The 19942-nt window shown below is 32.5% G+C and overlaps 1 long non-coding RNA gene across 2 annotated transcripts in view; it reads left to right on the top strand.

The window, feature by feature from the left end:
* Nucleotides 1-19499, top strand: part of LOC127724269 (uncharacterized) — a 41841-nt gene extending 22342 nt beyond the window's left edge. The window contains exons 2-5 of one of the 2 annotated variants that reach the window (XR_007992422.1): nt 1049-1170; nt 9731-9916; nt 10240-10329; nt 17944-19499. This is a non-coding gene — a long non-coding RNA (uncharacterized LOC127724269). The remainder of the gene's footprint in view (nt 1-1048; nt 1171-9730; nt 9917-10239; nt 10330-17943) is intronic. The other variant, XR_007992423.1, reaches the window with a different exon arrangement.
* The last annotated feature ends 443 nt before the right edge of the window (nt 19500-19942 follow it).

Raw genomic sequence — 19942 nt, 5'->3', positions numbered from 1 at the left:
AAAACAAACCAAAACAAATAGCCTTCCCCTTATAAAGAATGAACAAAATTTAATCAGGTTCATCATTTCCTGAACTTTATTATATGTATTTTTTTCTCTTTGGCATTACGCTTAAGGGGCCTCGATGGCCAAGTGGTCTAAGTAGTTGTACTGTACTACTGTATTACTATCCAGTCAATACTGAGGTTGTGAGTTTGATTCCCGTACGTGGCAGGTCCGATCGACTCCAATTTTAATTGCCAAGGATTGTCAGTTTTCCTATCGAAGGTCGATGGTTCTCTCCGGGCGCTCCGGCTTCCTCCACCAATAAAAAATGACCGCCACGAAATATCACAATAGTGTTAAAAGTGGCGTTTTACACCGATCACGGGGTGCTTATTTCCCAAATCCCGCTTTTTTTCTTTCTCACATTTCAAAAACGTATGTAAGCATGACTGGAAACAAGTTTTACTATTTACGCTACGTAATAGAAGAATTTTCTTGCAACGCAACGGCAGCCATTCTTTTTTTTAGTATACGAGTTGTTTACTACCTAGATTTATCTCTTTTTAATCGATTTACGAGATTTAAATATCCACTAATTACTGTCGCAGTACTTTTCCATCTAGTTAAGATATTTAACATTATATATTATACCTCAGTATGTATTTTCTAATTATTATATTACAGACGAATAAATCTACTAATTTTTCGGAATGTCCAAAAAAGACTATTGACTAGGAATTTTACGACATCCGCTTCAAATTAAAAAATGATGGTTTACCCGAAATATTTCATTTGGAACAGTTGTGAAAGTTGCAGTATAAAGAGAATAACCATAAATTTGTCTCGAAATATATACCAGTTTCTTTCGGACAATAGCAAGTTTATTGTCCCCCTCGATATCAACTATTTCCCTTCACTTCACGTCGGGGTATAGTTAGTGTCTCGGAGGAACAATAAACTTGCTTTGTCCTCATAGCAAGTAACTAAGTGTGATATTTCATCCAACAATTAAACATGTTAAAGGACAATAACCATATAAGTTAAATATTTTGTTTATATTTAGACCATAGCTACCAAATTGAGAACATCTACAGGTAAATACACGTTTAAGCATGAAGATCGTGTTTTGTCTACTTTAGGAAATGTTATGCTCAATATCAGTGAGATTATAACATATGCTTTATGGTAAGTATTTGATTATAAAATGCTTTAGCTTTCAAGGTTTTCAACATCCGTTATAGTTTTGAACGTAACATATTACTCCAAATCACCTTACGGTAGTTCTTGTAAAAGGGAAAATAACTGAGTTAATTCAGCGTTTAGCTAACATCTTTATTGAAAATATCAGATTACTTTTCATTTTGTTTTCATTCATACTTATGTTCACGAAAGGTTAAAAAACTACAGTTTTGTTACTTAAAATGGTTTATTAATGATATCGTTTTGTTTTGATTTGTGATTTCAAATTCAAATTATATTTACTGGAGGTCTAAATGGACTTAATTAACTGGTCCATAGAGAGTGTCTCCTGTTTACGTTTATATATATAAGCATTAATACATTGTAGTTTCTATGTAACTTAATAAAAATGTTCCCATCGTCCTACGTAGTTGAGAAATATATAAGAATGATCAAATGGAACCAAAACCGAAAGCAAAAAAGAGTTACAACCCAATTTCCAAAACATCAAAAGTAAATATATATCATTTAAAAAAATCGAGAGAAAAAACGGAAGATACCAAAGTAACAATCAGAATGCATAAGCATAAGCATTAGAAAGACCGACAAAAAACCGACAGCACATGAAAAAGAAAGAAAAGACAAATAACAGTCAACAAAACACTACATAGAAAACGTAAGACTGAGCAACACGAAACTTACTAAAAACAGGGGTGATATCAGGTGCCCTGGAAGGGTAGGCAAGATATCGTAGTCATATGGAGATAGCCACTGAATATGCAGAAACTGCAGGAATTGGTACTGAATGTTGAAAATTCACTACGGGAGATTATAGCGTCATTTTTGTGGTAAAGTAATTTCAACCTAATGGCTGTACATGTACATTTATGTTTGACATTCATATACAATATATGTACATTGTCGGAAAATATAAAATTTATTTGTATGAGCTTTAGAAACAGGACGAAAAGCGAGGATCGCCGAGTTTTTCTCCTGTCTCGCAGCGAGTACAAATAAATTTCATATTTTCCGACAATGTACATATATTGTTTTTATCCTGAAATTTACGCCCAACACTTGAAAATTTAGTTATTAAAACCAAATGATTGTCTCTAATCTCTCAAAGAAATCTACATGGTTTAAACGTTGTCCGCAAAGAGGACCCCAAAATGAACTGGTACGGAAAAAGAAATATCCATATTACCGCTTGCTCAACTTGGAAGTGGGGTAAAAGGAGACTTTACTTGTATAAGTACAAATAAAGCAAAAATTTATTTGTATACTTGTTATTTGTACAATAGTTTGCTCATTGCAGGATAAAAGATATGAAGTAGACCTGTTTGTATCTGTGGCATCCTTTATTTTTGGTTCAATATGATGAATTTAGTCAACATGTTTTGCAAAAGTTGGCTGGGTTCGTGTTACTCAGTCTTTAGTTTTGTATGCTGTGTTTTGTATACTGTTATTTGTCTTCTTATCGATTTTCTTTTCGTTGTCAAATCATCGTCAGTTAGTTGTCGACTTATGTGTTAGACTATCCCTTTGGTATAATTCGACCCCTTTGAAATAAGGTTGAAGCAAATGATCAAATCACAGATGTATCTTTCCTTCTTTATTGTAATAATAGACACGATTAAACATTTTATATTATCGATAATAACCTTCTTTACTAAATTGGTCTTTTGACATACATGTACTCCCACAAATTCAAATGCTTGAGTTGATTTTAAATAGTAATTCTATACGTTACTCGTGTGAATTGGTTTTAAATAATTTATAGCATATTTAAAAGTTTAAATTTGGAGTCACACAATTTGGTTGTTTTTTCATGATCAAAATTTAAAATCTAAGTGTCATTGTAAATCACACATTTAAATTTGAATTTGATTAAACCACTTAGATTAATTAACATGTCCTGTACTGCAAAATACAATAACAAACCCTGTACATATATAAAGATATATATCGCGGCAGAATCTTTTTCTTTATATAAATGTCTTGCAATTAAATATTCCTCTGACTGTAATCAGTCTCTAAAAGACTTCCTGAATTCAACTAGTGTTACACTGCTGTCAAAGTTAAGAGTTGGTGTTGAGCACTCACAAACATGTTTAACGCCGCCACATTAGTCAGAAGTTGTTAATTCAGTGGTTGTCGTTGATTTATGTTTGTCATATTTGTATTTTGTATATTGTATTGTTATTTATGGTATATGCATTGAACCACAAATTCAGGCCCGGTCAGAAAAAACAGTAGTAAATATTTTAAACAAAATAGTTCCTTTGCATAACTGTTTCTTTGCCCATAATCAAAATATTTACTAGGTAATATTGGTTTCAAATGAAAGCTTAAGGACTTGGGATCACTGTAGAACCCTTTTGGAAAATTTCTCATGAATTAAATATAGAAGTGCATATTTGCCCTGTTGCTCGGATAAGAAGTACTTGTTCTTGTACTATCGAACTTCCTGGAACCAATGCGCTCTTATATGCAATTAAAGGTATGTTGATTTTTTTAGCACAAGTCAGTTTAAGGTACAGTTTTGATATGAAATGACTGCCACTTTATTTGAACTTAATAAAGAATAGTTATAACTGCTTTAAACTGTAATATCTAACTTAGAAAGCAATGGGGCTATGAAATATGCCCACCAATGTTAGATCTGCAAATTTGCGTTAGCAAACTGTTGTTCTCCCCTCGGCAGAATTCAAACTCCTGCATCTGAGACATCGAGGCAACACTGCCTGCACTGTGTACAGCGCGCTAAACCACTCGACCAACTAGGCTTTATAAAAATAAAGCGTTTGTTAGTCGAGTAATGTCTTTCTTAGTCGGCTGTATCTAGGACTGTAACACATTATTTGGCTCCGCTCGCTCAGTCATGGTCTATTGACTTTGAATGTTTTTCATAGTTTACATGTTTAAAAAACTTGTGATTAGATCAGTTTTTGATAACACACTTATGTTAAGTCAATGATAGTTGGTATGCGGATGTATAAGCATTTACCAACATCATAATATATTAACTTGGAAACTTTTGCAAAGTTCTGATTGGGTCCCATTAATGATGTATTCTTCTGACGTTTCAGTCTCATTAAAATTTCGTCTAGAATTATTTCCAAAACATGTGATACAAGTGGAAAATATCAATGAATTCAAAAAATGTTTTAATCAAACTTAACTCTGTGAAAAAAATTGTGTAGATATAATAAGTAGTTTTTGAGTAATAATTTTTTTCAAATTATATAACCAATCAAGTCAGTATTTTTAGCCAAAATTTTGAGAAAATGGGTGAGGATTACAAGAAATGATTTTAGCAGAAAAATGTACATCCCATATCACTTTTTTCTTTTCAAATTTTTCAGATATGTATTTTTTCAATCATTTATAACAAAGAAGTTGAAATAATGTACATTTTGTTCTTAAAATAGAGAAAAATCACAAATTTACAAAATTGACAGCAATGGTAAATTTGACACAAAAAACATCAAAATATGATAAAACTTTCTTATATGAACACCGACCTATAGTTTTTTTAAGTTAAATTTATTCAGATTGGTCCACTTCATCATTATTGAAAGTATGAATAAAGGTTAATTGTGGAACTGTAATTTTTTTTCACGATAATAGCCCAAAAATGGATAAAAATTGATGAAAAATAAAAAAATCATCAAAATTGGGTACTTTCAAAGGGCCGTAGCAAAAAAAAGAAGTGGACCACCATATGATTTTTCTTCACCAATTATTTTTTTACAGTCATATAAAACCAAAAATCAGGTTAAGAAAAAAAGTTTTATTCTAGAAATTTTTGGCTCCTCAGAGGTGTACAAATGTACATCCTTAATATATCCGCCTGAAATAGAGATTGATGAAACCATAGATACAGCTTCCTCCACCTCATTTCTAGACATATACCTCGAATTTGACTGCAGCGGTCATCTCAGTACCAGAATCTATGACAAACGAGACGATTTCAATTTTGAAATTATGAATTGTTCTCACCTTAGTAACACAATACCAACTTCACCCCTGTATGGAGTATACATTTCTCAACTCATTTAATATTCAAGAGCTTGCAGCTCATACTCATACTTTGTAAAACGTCATCGAAGTCTGATAAAAAAAATTAATGAGCCAGTGTTTTGTCAAATAATGTCCCGTCCTTTTGACAAAAAGTTCAACGGAAATTACCATGACCTAATAAATAAATATTCAATGCCTACTTCAAAATAATATAAGATGATCTTGAGTTATAAATTCTAGATGTTGAAGCTGTGTATCTTTTTCTTAATTTACAGTTTTCCCCTTTATTTTGTCTCAGTGCTGTTTTTTTCCTTTGGTCCAGAAAGTGTATATTATATACTGTATTTTCTATCTACTACAAACACTTTTTTTGTTTGTTGTCTTTGATTGATTCTTTTTTGCATGTCTGTTTAAATTTTTAGTCAGTTGTGTTGTATGTCTGTGATGTATGTTGACATTTTTTTGGCAGCTTGATCCCAATTATTTCCACATTAACCTGTTATGTCTGTTATGCTCATCCAATTTTGTTAATATAACGGAAGTGCGACCATAGTAACTGTCATACAAGTGGAAGGTTTAGTTGGCTATAAAACCAGGTTTAACCAGCAATGTTTTCATTGGAAAAATGCATGTACCAAGTCAGGAAAATGACAGTTGTTTTCCTTTTGTTCCGTTGGTTAATAAGTCTAAAGTTTAATTTTGTCAGTTTTTATAGAATAGACCTTTGAGGTCGGTATTTTCGCTAATACTTTTTTGTTAACATCTTGAGAGTAAATTATGTAAACTCTGTATTATTCAAATTGTAATAATCTCAAGCAACCGTCCGATTTTGACCTTACTATTGAAACAAAGACAGGGGAAGTTGTCACTTCCTAAAACAAAAACCGCTTTTTTAAATATAGCTTCCTATAAAATAGGTTCCTCTAATCATATTTCAATATTTTTGAACTATTATTATTGATCTTTCTAGGTTAATAGCGTCGATGATTTAACGAGTTTCAAATATTTCTATTTTTAACTTGATTGCAATGATACCGCCTAATTCTTACTGGATGAACCTAATCGGAAATCATAATTTTCCCTGGAAACTGCTTCACCATGTTAACTCCTCTATACCAGACTTGACATAAAGAATTCGTGAGGCTTCAGTTTAAGTAAAATTCTTTATCATGTTCTGAAAAATAGGTCTGAAAAATAGCAGATGTAACCTTGTGGGGCTCGATTTGAGACGAAGTATGTATAAATTGTAATGTTAGCCCTGTTTAAACCATTTGCGTGACGACAGCCTATTCATTTACCGTGGATTCTTTTTCTAGAATCAACGCTTCCTAACTCTGTCGCTGAAATGGACTCACCAAACAATATTCAATTGTTTCAATTGTGTGCCTAATTTCATTAAGTTTGAATTGAATTTACTGATTTCTGTTCACTCATGGAATAAATTAAAAAACTTACCTTTCATTTTTGTTACTTTTATATGCCTTCACTGGGAATCGAACCCGTGACTGACATCAACATAACGACGAAACCTGTCGGCTACAAATCGGTTACAATTTAAATGTCTATTTTATATATTTAAATGAACATATGATATACATCGGAACAACGGACACAGAGAGCTTGTACCTTTATATATACATAATAGGCAATCCTATAGTATAAGTTGGTAGCCGCGAGGTTAGCATGGTTAAGATCAATGAGTTAAAGGTAGGGACTTGTCGGTTTAGGTTCGAATCCCTGTATTCTCTTTTTTGTCCCTATTCCTTAGTTTTCCTGTTGTTTTTGTTTTTTGTTTTCTTGTTTTGTATGTTATTGTGGATATTTTTGTTAAATATTGAGTTTTACCGTTTATTTTTGAACTATTATGGACTATTTCACATATTTGAAACGAAAATGATTACATTCTATTTGTCCATTTTTGTTTTATAAATATAGTATGATTTCATCTGTTTTGCTACATAATTTTACAAATGTTTATTCGCAAATTCCTATGCGAGAAAATCGTGATTTGCCTAGAATTAGGCTTCTTGCTGGAAATGTCGGTAACATACCTATTATATATACTGTATATATGCTCTTTGGTCAGGTTGTTGTCTCTTTGACACATTCCCCGTTTCAATTCTCAATCTTATTAGAAATAAGTTCGAATATGTCTTATTTTGTAAAAACCGATAATATTAAGATGCCTGATAATATAAAGATCTTTGAAGGCAGACGTGTTGTGTTATGTTTGAATTTTTTTAACCAATTAATTATGATCTTAGATTTATTAATGCATCGTTGGACACGATAACATGGTTATCTAAATTCACTTACAACATGTGACAATACCTTCTAATTAAGAAAAGGCTTTAATTTTGAAAGACATTAACACAATAGTTTAAGTTATAGATACAATGGATAAGTGTTGATTCATAAAAAACAAACCGTTCGCCCTCCGGGCTCATGGTTTCTTTTTCAAGAATCAACGCTTATCTATTGTATCTATATAACATAACACACGATTACTCGATGGAGAACATATTTAGACGTATATAATACAGTGTTCTTAGTATGACTGCATGATAAGCAGTATTATCCTTTACGACTGACAAAAAAACAAATGATCTGCAAGGCATGCCACTTATATGAACGTGCGCCAACACACAACGCACTGTGTTACCACCCGTCATAGCCGGAGGATCGATGAAAGGAATACTATACTAACGAAAGGTACACTTTCATATAGCAAGGTTCACCGAGTGGGTTAGTGTGCTTGTCATTATGCAAACGATGTTTTCACGATGCCACAGACGTTAGAGTTTGAATCCCGATGTGAGAAAAACAAAATTTTGCTAATCTTGTTGTGTTTAATTTGATTTGAGTCGAAGTTTGTATAATGTGTGTTGTTAGCCCTGTGTAACATATGATTATCCGATTGAAATCGTCTGTAGTAAATTGTCAACATAATAAGATGCCCGAGATCAACCCCAACTTTTGGTGGTTGTTCGTGTTGATCAGTATGTAGTGTTTCGTGAAATTATTGGTCTTTTCACTGTCCTACCTTTTTTGCCATGACGTACTCAGGTTCTCTCGTCTTATGAGTTTTGAATGTCTTCTTGGTTTCTCCCTCATGTTTTTTTTTAAATTTGTAATAAACAGAAAGATATTATTTAAATGGAATAGAGATTTTGGGTAAAAGGTTATTTTAATTGTAATCATCAGACCATAATATAATTGCAAGTTCAACGATACACTCGGGCTATCTAAAAGCCAGCATTTTATTTTTTTCTGTGCTAGATATTTTTGTATACCGTCGGACTTTGAAAACGCATCACTAGATTATTCTTATTGATTTCCATTTTCAAACATGCAATACTTGTAAAATAAATATATATCAACATTAATTTCATTCATTACTTCATTGTCTAAATAAAGTTTGCAGTTTCAAAGTTAAATTGATTACGTCATGTTTTATGTTCAAATCTGGTATGCACTGAAGCCCTGTTGTTCTCCTCGTTATTGTACGTGTTACCGTCGAAGACAGTGACTGCTTGTAACCAACGCCTAAACGACTGACAGAAAAGTGAAACAGTTCTCTTGTACATTTTTTGAATTTGGTTTTGTCCATTTGTATTTAACAATAATGCGGTTTAAACTACAGGCCTTACATGGTTTTTTTTTCTGCAGTCGATTCGATATAACTTCAGTACATTGGAAACATGTATGGGGTGAATCTGTCTGCCATGACATCCGAAAACTATGTTGACAGTTGACGTTATGGTCGTAAACCTGTCTTGCAAATGACACCGCGTAATGAAATTTTATTGACCTGGCGTTGTCACTACAAGTTTATCTGGTCATGGGTGGTCATTAACAAATCCCGTCTGTCTGTTCTGGTGTTGTAAGGACTGCAAGAGAACATTCTGACGTGAAATGTTCTAGCAACAGCACGTTGAGATATTCCTTCGTGCAAAATTCTTATGACCTGATTCATATTTTCATTGCTTATTCTCGGCAATTGGGAATGCAGTATTAACTGATTTAGATGGGGTATATCAATTACCTCAGGTAAGTCGGGTTTTGAATTTTTGGGCGATATCTCTTTGCGCCAAATATGAATTCATTTGCACCACAACTTATTTGCGCCAATGCTTCTTCTGCGCCACTTCATTTTGAAAACTATAAGTTTCATTTGGACCACAAAAAAAAAAAAAAAAAAAAAAAAAAAGCAATCACATGCCTGACGGAATTTGGAATTTCTACAACGATGATAGGTTTCCCTCAAGCAAACTCTATTTTCTTGAACAATATACCAGACATCGTTACATGTGAAAAAACTATTTTATTACTGAACAATTTATCTATTGGTGAATTTTCTTAATTTTATTGAGTGTTCTGTATAATCTAAAGTCGATAGCCTAATCATAGTACATGTTACATCAAGGATTTGTATATCTTACTATATATGTGCATATATCGTTAATCAGATGGTAGAAATACAAAAAAAAAAAGACGTATTGAAACCTATGCCTTTAATAATTAAATTTTGTTGTTGTTGCAGGAAAGAAGTTATCCATTGATACAGATGTTAAATGAATGATTGAGATATAATGTTGGATATACATGTACAATTTCCCGAACTAATCATTTCTGTATCATTGCATCACCATGAGTATTAGAGATTCCGTTTGTGTAATAGGTGGCGTTTTGCTAGGAGGTGGAATTTGTTATAAATTATTCATGTCAGGTAGGCATACTATAACTTAATGCAAGTTATGTTACTAGTGAGATGTGTATAGATGGTCATCATGTGCAAATTGACATGTTTATTGTTCAAATGACTTAGAATGCCCCCCCCCCCCCCTTTTTAGTTTGTGTTGCTATAGTTTTTATGTTGTGTTTTGTGATTGTCAGTTGATTTTCGACAAAGGAGTTTGAATATCTCTTTGGTATCTTTCGCCTCCTTTTTTTCCAAATACAGCTAAGGTAATCTATTCATATATTAGACTCTTCGAAGTATAATGCAGAAAAGTGTGAATTGAAATATTTTATCTGAAAATTATATTTCAGAAGGCCCACAACCGGTGCCAATGCCGCCAGATTTACCACTGGGACCAACTCCTCCAGATCCACAACCGGTGTTAACGCCTCCAGATCAATGTGAGTGCAATGTCGCCTTGTTCAGGGGCGTTTCCAGGATATTTGAAAGAGGGGGCGTAGAATACAATCTTTTGCCGAGCGGAGCGAGGCTAAAATTTTTTTAGACCTTTTTTTGGCTAAAAAACATAAAATAAATGTGAAATGCACTAATGTAACGGTTCCTGACTTGGAGCATGTATTTTTATAGTTAAAGTGTCAGGGTTGGATATTTTTTCTTCCGAATTCTCTCCATTAATTGTCTATGGTATATTAAAATGATTGGATGGATCTTAACAGCAGTAGACCAATAACGAGAAATTCCAAATTTTAGGGTATAGGGCGTTACTTTACATTTCAAAGTCCTAGGCGAGGATTTTATGAACGGGAGGCGTAATTCCGGTTGCCCTGGAATAGGGTCCATGGGGAAGGTCAGAAGCTCCTAGATTTCAACAATTTAGCATCAAATTATGAAGTATTATAACAGACTCCATGATAGACAAATTGGTGAAAATAGTCTGCCTTCAGATCATTCAAATTATGTATTGATTAACATGTGGATATCAAATCTTTGGAAGAAGTTGTAAATTCAGTTAAAAGGTTATATGAAATGGGCATGAAAAATGAAAAATAAATCTTTAACGATAGCCTTTTCTGAACTTTTGATATACCCGTTTTGTTAAAATATACCTTTTCACTGTTTTGGTCTTTTGGAAAATGTTGTTTGTGCTGTATTTAGACCCCTTTACCAAGAAATTTGTTTCGCATGCACACGTATAAAAATTGCGGTTTTTATCCAACGCAATCATAGGTTTGAACGTTGTTTTCAATTTAGTAGATATAAAAAGATGTGGTATGAGTGCCAATGAGACAACTCTCCATCCAAGTCATAATTTTATAAAAGTAAACCATTATAGGTCAAAGTACGGTCTTCAACACGGAGCCTTGGCTCACACCGAACAGCAAGCTATAAAGGGCCCCAAAAATTACTAGTGTAAAACCATTCAAACGGGAAAACCAACGGTCTAATCTATATAAGAAACGAGAAACACTTATGAACCACATCAACAAACGACAACTACTGAACATCAGATTCCTGACTTAGGACAGGTGCAAACAGTTGCAGCGGGTTTAAACGTTTTGATGGTACCAAACATTCACCCTTATCTGAAACAATAGTGTAACATTGTATTTATAATTATGATACCCCGTTCTAGATAGTCAAATCAGACCCCTTCCAATGCAAGGCGAAAAAAACCTAATCCCATTTCAGACAATTTAGCTGAAAATGCAACCCCGTTTGTCGGAACATACCCGGTATCATATATATAGCGAGTATCCCCCGGGTAGATGTAGAATGGCCATTGGGGAAGTGTCACACAAAACAACCATTTCATGTATAGATTTACTTACCGCTTTGGTTGTTTAAAAAAGGTGTCCAAGTCACCTATCGGATGGGGGAATCAGTATAAAAAGAAATCAGAGTATGTGTTTAATTAATGAATATGATAAATTGCAATATTCAATACAATATAAGCAGATAACGATAGTTTTTTTTTTTTTTTTTTTTTTTTTTTTTTACGCCCATTACGACCTTACCTGGACCCGCCCCTGTTGTTCCTTTTCTGTTTAGATTACTATTCAGTTTATGTTAAACGGAAATTATTTTGAATTATTTTGATACTATGTTATGTACTTAAAATATGTAATTGTCAAGCCATATTCCTTTTGAATTATTAGACTTGAATTCAAAGATTGAGGTAATAAATTTAAGTATTGCATCTATTTGTGGAGAAGAGAAAATAATGTAGTAACAATTGGAAAATTATTTCTCTAATTTTTGTGCTATTTTTACATTTCTTGATCGGTGTGAGAAAAATATTTCTCCTCACTAGTGAAATATCTGTTCTTGGCAAATGATTGGTCAAAATTTAATCATGACGTCAAATTTTCTTTGTTTCTTTTGAATTTCCTATTGTGACGTCATGAAAAAAGGTGACTATGTCTGATGACGTCAAATATTAAGAACACAACTTTCTGCAAACCTTTGAAAAGGAAGGATAAAAATCATTAGAGAAACAGATTCCACCACTATAACTCGTGTATTACGATATTTCCCCACTCTAAACAGTTAAATTTTAATTATTAAAATTTAACTGTCTCGAGTGGAGAAATATCGTAACATACATGTTGCAGTGTTGGAATCTATATTTAACAGTCTGTATATTACGTTGAGTCTTCCAATGGCAATGGTAGTATTTTTGCACCCTAGAGATATTGACTGCTTTTTTTAGAATGTAACCCCGTTCTAACACTGTCTCAGAACATACACGTACAGTTAGTCGAAGTACTGTCATTTTAATACAAATGTATTGAGAAATATATGCGAATACGTATCAAGACTGCTATCTTTATAAACTTTAGGCCACAAGTGCTTTGTCGCCTTTAGTATACAAAATTTTAAGAAATCATTTTTCATCTGTATGTAAAATACTTTACATTTTTCTACACCTGAATCATCCCTCAACTCAGAAAAATATCTTCAGTAGATGTTTTTTTTGGGGTTTTTTTTGTACAATAACAGAGTTTAGATGTATTGACCTAAGAGCTTCCTAGTTCCCGGAAAGTAACTACAAACGTTACACACTGATATTGCTGAGCGAACTTTCATTAAAACATTTTTGAGCTTATGAAGATAAAACTAATTGCTAATTGATGATAACAGTGCATGCTATTTTGAATAGACATTTTCGAAAATCCGTCTTCACAGACACTTACTGCGACGCCGATTACTACAATGACGAAAAAAAATAGAGGGACTGAATCAAAATGTCGAAACATACCGAGTGAATGACCTCGTAAAACCTGGTTGCCGAGATAAAACATATATTCTGTATTTTTTCTTAATATATTAATTTTTATTCGGATTCGGAGAAAGAAACTACGGAAGCGTAATAGCGCCACATAATTTTTATCTTATATTTCTTCCTATGTTTGCGTTATAACGCAAACATTTTTATTTCAATTATTCATTAAGTTTGAATAATCACAAACTGTTATATTAAATTTACATTTTATGTTTAGTATAGAATTTGAAAGCAGTGTTTTGTAAATATCGGCATTTGCATGTCCGTCTGCCAGTAAAATTTGGTTGTGATTTAGTTAAGAGAAGGACTATGAACACAAGACAAAATCGTAATAATAAATATACATAGGAATAAGGGAATACTTGTATCACAATTATACACAAAAGAGGGACGAAAGATACCAGAAGGACAGTCAAACTCATAGATCGAAAACAAACTGACAACGCCATGGCCAAAAATAAAAAGACAAACAGACAAATAATAGTACAGATGACAGAACATAGAAATTTAAAGACTAAGCAACACGAACCCCATCAAAAACTGGGGGTGATCTCAGGTGCTCCGGAAGTGTAAGCAGATCCTGCTCCACATGTGGCACCCATCGTGTTGCTTATGTTATTACAAATCCAAATCCGGTAAATAGTCTAATTCGGTAGGTCACATTCGTGAAAAGAGAAGGGTATTGTAGTTACGACATAAGGAACATATCCGATATCATCTGTGAAACGGTTATTCCATAACGGTCAACCAACTCGTGATGGCGTCCGTAAAATTTACGAAGAGATGATTTCAACTTCACCATTTGGAACTCTTGGTTTATTAGCTTCCTTGTGAGCAGCAGTCCTCTATCAAGGAAATCATGATAGGAAATACAAGCCCGGGAATATCGTATTAATTGGGATATATATACTCAAATTATGGAAGATTTTTGTATCAGAAAACCTATATAAATCTAACGTGAAAATAAATATGGTATAGAAAATTTTTAATTGAAAGGCCATGGTTTTGATAATTTTGATTTACGGGAAGTGGCAAAGTAGAGAAGAGCAACAAAATTTCATACTATTGTGAAAATATCAAGTCAAATAGACAAAAGATCTTTCGGCTTTAATGTGTAATACCACAAAATCATACTACGTCACATCCCGTTGCATACGAAAAAGGGTCGAAAAAAAATATTCCCTTGAATTTGACAGTTGAAGGAAATAAATCCTACATTTCATTGCAGTTAAAAAATTCTGAGTCACAAACATATATCTGGGGTATTTCAAAATAACATTATTTTTTTATTTGGTGTTTCTATAGAATATTTTGGAAACTTGAGGATACATGGTTACTAAAGCTTGTACATAGGAAAAAAGGGGTGAAAATTTGATTGGTTAACTTCCAGTGATGGTTATTTTCTTTTTATATGCAATGAAATGTCATGTGAAATTTTGTCTATAGTACTGAACAGGATAAAACTTTACTCATGCCAAGAATTTCTTTATTTGAAACAAAGATAAACTCTGCACAATTTTTTGAAAAGTGCAAATTTAACATAGCCTAATAGGGGAAATCAATGGTGGTATTACACATTAAAATGAATTATTTTGAAGAAAAAAACATTGAGTTTTGATGTAAGAAATCGTTTGTTGAAATCTCATTATATGATAAAGATTCTTTAATAAAAAATCATGAGGTTTTAAATTTCAATCTAGTGATGTAGCTATTTCAGATGATTGGGTAGCAATTTGAATGTACATGTAGAGTACATAATTAGAATAATAGAAAATCTTCATCTTATACATTTATTTCAATATGGTGGCTTGTATAGATCTAACCAATCTTACACAATGTTCAAAAGAGCGCTTACTTTGGTTGGAAGTATATTTCATTCGGCTACATTAACAGGGTTGATTTTTTTTATTGTCTTCGGTATAACTTCAATCTACTCAATTTTCTTTGTTATGTATATATACGTGTATTCTCCTCCGCATTATTATGCCATGATATGTGCACACACTCAAGCATTTTACTTTGCAATACGTAAAAGGGGTGATAAATTTTAATACATGCAGCTTCCTCCATTTATAACATCTGATTCCCTTAAAACTTAAATACGAAATAAAATAAAACAAAGGTTATTTTGAAACTGTTTGCGTTTTAACGCAAAGATCTGCGTTATTTCGCAAAGGTTTGCGTTATAACGCTAACATAGGACGAAATATTGAAATAAAAAAGAAATTGTGTGGCGCTAAAACGCTTCCGTAAGAAACACCAAATGCTCTCATAAGTTTTTGACTATCTTAAGTATTAATGAATTTGTGTAATTCCATATTTTTTAAATGTGTCTGTTTGCAACCATTCAAACGGAATATGTGTTCCGGTAGTGTATACAATTGGCGAATTGAATTGCTAGAAAGCATTCGAAACATTGTGGGGACACCCAATGAATAGATTATCTGCCTTTAGTGGTATCTGTGCAGGCTTAGTTTATCGTTGACGTCAGTTGTTCTCCTAAATAAAGTATCTTATTTCTTATGAAGCAATCCTATATCAATTTTGTGTAAATCAACAGATCTTTGGATTTGTGATGGACGTTTCGGTGACTCAAATAGAAAATAGGTATTTCAAAATAAAATTCTACTAAAAAAATACCAAAAGAAAAAACTGCAAAATTAAAAGAAAAATGCCAAAAGAAAAAAATGCAAAACTAAAAAAAAATGCAAAAATTATAAAATACGTTTTTTGCCAAAACAACAATTTATTTTGCCAAAACTGAAAATGAAATTTTGACAAAACCCCCCTCCACCCTAAAAGTTATATCATAGTTATATTTGATAACGCACAGAAACATCGATGGTGAAAGAATATTTCAATTTTGCAACAAGTTATAAAAAATAAATTCGTTTTCTTGGTGTAATCCGGGATGTAAGGAATTTTACAATGCATTTTAAATACCGGTGTAAAATTCGATCCGTACATTCCTGATTACATTAAGATAACTAATAATACCATTTTTATATATATGTATGCGTTATTTTTTACGCTATAACAATGCTTTACATGTTCCTGTTTCTGATTAAAGTTCTACAAATGTTCGTTTGGTATCCGTCGACTCTCTTTTACACAACCCCCCCTTTTTTTTACAAAGTACAATTCTAAGATCGGTCAATTTTCATTTACTAAACAGAGCCAATATAGTAGCAAATCATAAAAAAATAAATGTTTTATACAGTATTTAAAATGAAGTTAGAAAAAAATGTAATATAAATGCCAGTGGTCGTTGTACACATTTAGATGACTCCTTCTCAAAAATGTTTCCTGTAGGCATATGCATAGGTATAAGCGTCGGTATCGAATAGTTTTCGAAAATATCTAATATGAAGGCCTTTAACCGACACACGTTATACTTATACTTTACCATGTTTACTGTGTAAAATGTTGTAGTCTGGGATTCTGACACAATATTTTCAATACCGTAAGTGGCAGTGAAGCTTGCGAAATCAAAATATTTTATCAGGATTCCAGGTTAGAAATGTTTTCAGATTCATTGCTCATCAACTTCCTGGTTACCGAATCCTAAATGCGGGGTATCATTTGTGAGCAGTAGCTATTTATCCTACCTCTTATAAACTTCTATGACTATCATTGGTTAAAAGAGAACGCGTAGACACCGTGTATATTTTTGGCGTATTATTTTTTTGTTAAATACAAGGTCAGCGTTTTTATACTTTAAATACACGATAGTAGGTAGAGTTACGTTCATTTATAAAAACGCAATACGATATTGTTCTTAAATCAACATATATTGTAGAGATAATTATAACATTATAATTTGACAAGTTTATAGACAAAAAAATATTTAATAGGCACTGACTTTCATATTGTCAATAATTGAAAGCTCTGTTTATTGTTGTGTTATAATGATAGTAACAAGATTTTCTGATATTAAATGTTATTGTTGGCCTTTGTTTTTGTATACACCAGTGCAAGTAAGTTCTTGATATTGAAGGGCTGGTCGCTGTAATAGTCCACCAAACAAACAAATATTGCTCAAATGAGTCCTATTGATCACTATAACAACAACTGAATAATATTTATTATTTTGTTTACAACTACGTCTAAATTTCCCGTATTAAGATCATCAATAAGATAAATTCGTTTCATATAGTTTGGTATTGACCAGATACGATATAAAGGGGGTCAGTAAATTCCATACGGGCTCGAGTTTCGATCTTGTCCCATATGAAATAAAAGTTTTTATGTGAACACTTGACTTCATTAATCTTTACGTCGCACTTTTTTTTTAATTAATTGTTATACTAGTACTTGACATATCTTGCATATCTTAGGTATGGGATTTAAAATTCGTGGACTTGATTTAAGTTTTAATTGAGGTAATAGACGGTGAGTCTTTATATTTTACAGTATTCAATGAGAATGATACATTTGCTACTAATTGAGAAGCATACGAATTAAGATTGAATGACAAATGACCAAATTAAGGCATGGAATACAGTTTTATTTTGGCACGAGTTTCTTTCAACTCGTTTAATCAAGCTTTAATAATTTGTTTACCGATTTATTTTCTACAATTAACCTGATTTTCCTTTTATATATCAAAATAATCGATTACAAGTAGGTGTAAAACAAAACGTCTACTTAATTTGAAACGAGGAATTTAGATATAAAAAGAAACTCTACCAATTCTTTTTACAGCCAGTTGTATTTTTTAATTCAGTGTCTAAACCGTAAGAGAAAAAAATAAATTGTTTTATCGTTGCAGGTAATTTTCACACAGACATTGTAATACTACACGCAAATACAGACCAGAGTGAAGCCGATGAGTGTAAAACATTCCTAATGAATAATTTTCCTGATATCTCTAATTTACAAGTTGTACTACCAGAAGATTTGTTAGCACCCGGAAGTCAACGTCTGCCCGGACTAAGTTCTATCTTAGACTCATGTCGATTAGTGTTCATCTATCTAACTGAAAATATCGAATCAGACACAGTTGCAGGGTTTGGAAGTCAAATAAATCTCATTCAGTCGTTGGAAGATCCACAGAAAGCAAACAGAATAATCCCATTACAAGTGAATGAAGGAAACATATTAGTCGAATTATCCCCACTCATACCTCTAAAATATGTTAAAGACACAACTGATTATCAGTTTCCCATTTTCAAACGGAAGTTAGAAAATTAAGTAAAATCTTGGAGGAATATATTGCCATGAGATCTAAAGAATAGAAAAATGTATAAATAAAAAAAAAATGGAAATGATATATAAACTTATAAATTTTGTTCGAATTTGTATTAGATAATTGGAAAATACAACGGACGCAATAACATGATTGGAGACACAAAATCCCAAAAAATATACCAAAAACAAAAGTTCAAGCTTACAATTTATTAAAGTTTGAGCAACATTATTTTTTCAACCTGATTTTTGTACAATGTATTATTTGATGTTGGTTTTGAAATAACTTCCAGTAACTGCGAGAGTACTCTCAGATCAGTACATTGTACGTGTCAGAATTGTTTTTGTAAATTATTTTTGATAATTTCTATCGATATGATGTGTCACCCTCTTTTCAATTGAATTTTATAGTTTTTTTCTTATTATGTGCTGTCACACTACTGTCTGAGGTAAGGGGCGCCGGCACACATGTATAACCTCGCCTTTTTGTATGTGCCTGTCGTTTGTTAGGAGCCTGTAACTCAGTGATTGTCTTTTGTTGTTGTATATCATAGCTGTGTTTCGTTTATTTTTTTGTACATTTATCAGGCCTTTGTTTTTTTTTTCGTTTGTATTACATTTTGTTGTGTCGTGTCGCAACTCTTTACAGCTTGCTATGCGGTATGGGTTTTGCTCTTTGTTTGTCCCACACCGCTAGTAGTTTCAATCTTGAAATTGGTGTTACCTTTTGCAAAATAACATTTTGAATAACTTTCTACCTGTAGGTGTGTTGATAATTTATAAGCACTTATTTGTAAAGACCATGCTGTCGTATAGTTTTCGTATTAAAGTGTGTTTCGTAATGATTCTTTAACAGGACTGTGACTTCAACCTTTTTATGCACATAAAAGATGCTGTTGAGAATTTTATGTGCACACTTCTTTGTCTACAGAGCAATTATTTGAGTTATGAACTTCTTTTAGCAATGTCTACTTAATTTTGTTGAGGTTTGAAATGTAAATATGAAACAAACGAGCGGTTCGTTTGAAAGTAAAAGATTTGGGAAATTTCTTTTGCACTCATTAGAGGAGAACACGTTAGAATAGTGTTTGAAACAATTTTTGAAATAAAAATGAAAATACATATTTTCATGACATTCTTGCCTTGGTGTTGTATTTTACTACTGTCACATACATAATGGTTTTTTTTGCATTCAACCATAAACACCATTAATCTTAATAACAAAACAGTAAATAAGTTTGATATAAGGATAGTGTGTGTACAAAAGAAATAAAAAGTATCTTCATCAGGAACACTCAAATACAAAGCCAGGGATGTATAGATCCTTGATGAATCATATGACCAAAAGGGGACGAAACTGATAAAGGTCAGCTTTGTTTGAGATATCAGAATCTGAGTGTCTAATTGTTTTCTTTATTTTTTAACGAATTTAAAAATCTATGTTATAAATCATGTCAGTTCCGAAGCACTGACTGCTTGGCTGCTTTACTCAGGGGATTAACAGTTCACACGCAGTGGTATCGACTCCGAGCTAGAACAGGAAAATAACACTCTACATATCGTTTCTATAGATGTTCTTGATC

This window comes from Mytilus californianus, unplaced genomic scaffold, assembly GCF_021869535.1.
Source record: "Mytilus californianus isolate M0D057914Y unplaced genomic scaffold, xbMytCali1.0.p SCAF_14, whole genome shotgun sequence".
Taxonomy (NCBI): Eukaryota; Metazoa; Mollusca; class Bivalvia; order Mytilida; family Mytilidae; genus Mytilus; species Mytilus californianus.
Note: the sequence above shows the minus strand (reverse complement) of the source record. Positions and strands in the feature narration are given on the sequence as shown.